This window comes from Scylla paramamosain, chromosome 4 (genome assembly GCF_035594125.1).
Source record: "Scylla paramamosain isolate STU-SP2022 chromosome 4, ASM3559412v1, whole genome shotgun sequence".
NCBI classification, from domain to species: domain Eukaryota; kingdom Metazoa; phylum Arthropoda; class Malacostraca; order Decapoda; family Portunidae; genus Scylla; species Scylla paramamosain.
Window position 1 is genome coordinate 6,412,501 of NC_087154.1, and position 5,000 is coordinate 6,417,500.

The following is a 5,000-nucleotide window of genomic DNA, read 5'->3' on the forward strand; positions in this document are numbered from 1 at the left end:
ACAAAGGAAGGAAATCACAGAGAGCAAAAAATGAAAGAGAGAGAGAGAGAGAGAGAGAGAGAGAGAGAGAGAGAGAGAGAGAGAGAGAGAGAGAGAGAGAGAGAGAGAGAGAGAGTACAAGGGAAGAAAATACCAAAGACGTAAAAACTCCAATCTTCCTTGCCTCGCCTGAAGTGAGGAGTCGAGAGAGGGAGACAGGAGTGAATGGAGGTCAAAGCTGAGAGGACACACGCGCCTCCCTTCACCTATTCACCTTCGCCCTCCTGAATCCTCACAGCTGCAAAGGCGCACCACCTGTCTCCTCTCAGCCTGCCCAGGTGCATACTTCCTCGTATACCATTCATCCCGTCACCCAAGCTACTCGTCCCTTGAATATTCGTGTGAGCTTTGAACGGTGGGCATTGTAAATCGAGTTATGGTGCCATGGCAATGATGCATCTATAGTATACAAAACAACATACTGCCATTTCAAGAATTATATATATTCTTCTCTATAAATGTTAGTAGCTGATAATAACACCTTTCCGTCTTTCATGTGGTAATTAGGTTTCTTGATTTTTCTACGGTTTCAATAAAACTGGTCAAACAAATAAAAAAAAAAAGGAAAAGAAATATGTACATATCACTTGCCATAAACGTTAGTAGGAGATGATAACACCCTGTTCCTACCTTCTATAATCTAGTTAGGGATCCAGATTTTCTTTTGCATGTCAAGAAAACTGGCTAAGAATCCAGAAAGTTGGAAAGAAATCCCGTTTAACTCGACGCTCCTGAAAATTCAAGAAAATATATGAAAAAGGTGAGCTAATTTAGTTACTGAGGTGTCTTGATAATTACTCAGCGCAGTATAATGCAATCAAACTGGATAGCAAGAACGTCAAATTATGTTCCATTCTGAAATGTTATGTAAAACGAATCGAGAAAAAAACAATAATAACATGATACCATCAAGAGGTAAGAAAAAAAAAAGAAAGACGTTATTTCTCCCACCAAGAAAATGCCGTGGGCGAGGATAAACTGGACAAGAGTTTTTTACTACACGTTTACGACAACTGATACACGAATACAGAGAAAATGGATGATGGCATGTACGCACCACAACCACCACGACCTTTTCTTAATACATCACGGAAGAAGTTCTGAATACGAACACGCTATTAACGAGTTGCGAAAGTGTGTCGAGAACAAGACAAGTGTAGCAGGAAATTAGCAAGAATTAGTCTGATTTAAATGAGTGCAAAGGGTACACACGGTGCGGAGGGAAGCAGTGGGGCTGGGGACGGCTCACATAAATTCAGGAGGAAGGAGAAAACTTAAGGCGTCATGATATTTTCGTACCATGATATCCATGTCCGGGGTTTGGCAAGGCGAGGGAGAGGGGGGACAACTCCGCGGCGAGAGGAGACGCCGCTTCCTTCCCCGCCAGACTAAGGAGGTAAAAAAGGGCGTGCTATTTTTCCACTACACTTTAATATAGAGAGCTCAAATTTTGCATGGTATTAGGAATTCCCTTTGGGGGCCTCCAGGCGGGAAAACTTTGGGGGAAAATACCGTAATCAAGTTGAAAACGGAGGAAATAGTGTTAAAAGAAAATTAGACGCGGGAATATAATGGGCTGGAGTAGAAAAAAAATAGAAAAATACGAAGGAAAACATCTATTAACCATATAAAGATGAAAAGAAAAAAAGACAAAAGCAGATGGGGCTCGGAACATAGATGAGTGATTGGGGGTGTATAAAAAAAAAAAGTAAAAAAAAAAAAAGTAAAAACGAGAAAATAACGCTGCAAAATAACAATTCAAGAATTAGAGACAGAAAACGGAAGAGACAATAATAAGAGAAAACGGGGCTTCAAAATATATTTAACCTTTAAAGGACGAGCGGGTGGAGTTAAGCTATCTGGCTCAGCCCCACAAATGTATGGCGCAATGTGTGTTAACGGCACGGAGTGAAAACATTAATCGCGGCGCTGGTCACGGCTTCACGCGGCACAACATGAATTATTAGCGGCTTTTCAAAATCCATCCCAAAAATCATGAGCAGCTTCTGTAACGCGGCTTCGGTATTATAATTAAATGCAGTGTGTGTGTGTGAGTGTGTGTGTGTGTGTGTGTGTGTGTGTGTGTGTGTGTGTGTGTAGTACTGTCGACACTCGTGACTGACGGCAGCACTGTAGAGGAACAAAGGGAATAGCACGCAATCTCTCCTCACTCCCAATGACCTCTCTCTCTCTCTCTCTCTCTCTCTCTCTCTCTCTCTCTCTCTCTCTCTCTCTCTCTCTCTCTCTCTCTGCGTTTTTGGTTTGATTTGCTTTCATTCTTGTTTTCCTTTGAACTTAATACAACCACGCCCTGCACCTCGAATAATCCTTACTCTCGTCAGTTTACAGTAGAGGTTTATCTATAGCAATTCTTACTCTTTTCTTTATATGAGTATGTATCCATCTGATGTCTTTCTTAAGTTATGATGCATCCTCACACACTCACTGTACGACCTATTAGTTCGCCAGATTACATATACTCTCCGGATTTTTCTTAATGTCTTAAAAATAATCAATAGATAACTCGTCAAATATATGTTCTTTAAATTAGAAGTATTCTCTGGCAACAATACATTGAGGCCGAGCTACTTTAGTGTCTTGTGTTATTGCCTGAAAATCCCCAGTACTTTGTGGACTGTCGCGTACCCCAAAGATTTCCCCCGCGCCCCTTTCTCCCCTAATTGAAACTTACTGATCTACGGGGACACGGGTACGTGAGGTTGGCAGTGATACGTTACTCAATACCCTTCCTGCAGATGACAAGAAAAACCTTCCTGCTACTGTTTGGCCTCTCCTACAGGTAAAGAAAATTGTCTAGCGTGAGTATGGAAAGCCACCACTGACAGGAGAGGAAAATTATTTATTAGTTTCCAACCTTTTAATGTATCTTATCATTTTTGTGCTCCGTGAGATAGTTTAAGAATTACTGAAAAAGAAGTAAACACGTGTCCTGTTTTCGCTGTTTTAACAAAATATTCTAGTGTAAGTATAATATAAAAATCATTAACAACAAAAGGAAATTATTAATTAGTTCTAACCTTTTAGCGTTTGTTCTTATTTTTGCGCTTCGTGAAATAGTTTAGAATTGATCGTAAGTTGTATTAAGTGCCCTGTTTTACATTACCTAAGGGTTAACTTAACAAAACACATTCCCCGCGATGTTAGCGTTTACCCAGCGTCAAGGACACCACAAAACGCAGGAGGTAACCAGTTAAGAAATGTATTTTTTTTTTATAAGTATCTCTTGTAATCAGGACAGCGTGCTTGTGTTGGTTATTCTTTATGATCTTTTATTATAATTATGAACTGGAGTAATTTGTTAAGTAAAACGGTAATGAAACTGTCTTATTCTTGATTATATGAATGAGAATCTCTGTGATGACTATACTGTAACGCTGTGGTTAATGAACTACTACTACTACTACTACTACTACTACTACTGCTGCTGCTATTGCTGTTTGTGTGTGTGTGTGTGTGTGTGTGTGTAATAATAATAATAATAATAATAATAATAATAAACGGTTTATTCTTTAGGCAGTCAACAAACTGAAAATGTACATTGGGGGTGGGGAAATACTTGACATTAATCCTAAAGGTAAGTCAAATCTAGAAGAGACTATTGATTGATGGCTCGCACCATGGTGGGAATCGCACTAAGTCTGTACCGGTCCGTACGTGGCGCCTTTAGGGGCGTTATCTTATTGTGGTGTCTGGTGGCACGGGTAGGGCGAGGCGCGTCAGGCGGCAGCATGTTTCTGAGACGTGGATGATTCAGAAGTCCCCTTCCAAACTTCTCTAGAGCCTCACTGTACCTGGTGGATAGTCTGGACAGCTTCAGGGTGTTCAGGGCTTCTTCATAGGTGATGTATGCAGGGCCAAGGATGACCCTGCACGCCCTTTTCTGCACACTCTCCAACTGTAGCTGTTGAGTTTGTGTGAGGGAGGAGGACCACGCTGGGGAGGCGTACATGAGTTTGAGGAGGATGAAAGTAAGATACACCCCCTTAACTCATCTGTCGGCGTCCCCAGCGACCTGAGTCTGCGCAGCATGTACAGCCTGTAGGTAGCTGATCTTATGGTGCTGGCGACATGCTGCTTCCAGGTCAGCTGGTCGTCCACCGTGACTCCGAGGAGCTTGGCACATCGGACTACCTGGAGGGGGTGAGGGCCCACTGAGAGCTGGGGAGGGGGCACTGGTACAGAGGAGGTACAAAAATGCATCACCACAGTTTTGTTGTGGTTGATGGTCATCCTGCTCTCCTCCGTCCACGTCTGCAGTCGCTCCAGGATCGCTTGCAGTGGCGAGTACTCCGGGTTCTTGTTGGAAACTGGGACGCCCACGGTGCAGTCGTCCACATACTTCCAGCGATGGGGGTGTCAGTGAGGGCGTCGTTAATGAGGAGGAGGAAGCATAGAGGACCCATCTTGGTCCCCTGGGGGACCCCACAAGTCAGCTGTTGGAAAGTAGAGACAGAGCCCTGATAGCGAACGGCCTGACGCCTCCCTGTGAGGAAGTCGGCTAGCCACGCTATCAGGTTAGGAGGGAGACCCAGACTCACTGCTTTGCTGATGACAACAGTGTGATCAACAAGATCAAAAGCCTTTTTGAAGTCCACAAAAGCAACAGCTAGAGAGGTGTTTCGCTTGTCCAGGTGGCTGTGGATGAATTCAAGGAAGCTGGTCAGGTAATGGGAGGTGGAGGTGGCTTTAATATTTCCAAACTGTCTGATATCCACGGTATTACAAATTTTGGTGTAGGCCCAGTCATATACAAAATCTTCACAAATAAGGCTAGGGATGGGGGTGATAGAGACTGGTCTGAGGTCATTGAGTGACTGTGGACTGGAGGTTTTGGGGATGGGGGTGACGTAAGATGTCTTCCAGTCCTCGGGGCAAGAGTGTTGGGAGAGTGAAGCGTTTATTATTGAGCATAGCGGTGTTGCTAGGTCTACAGCAAATTC

At 43.4% G+C, this 5,000-nt stretch overlaps 1 protein-coding gene across 5 annotated transcripts in view; it reads right to left on the minus strand.

The window, feature by feature from the left end:
- LOC135097264 (uncharacterized) overlaps positions 1–5,000 on the minus strand; it is a 177,251-nt gene that overhangs the window by 94,614 nt on the left and 77,637 nt on the right. The window lies entirely within an intron of this gene.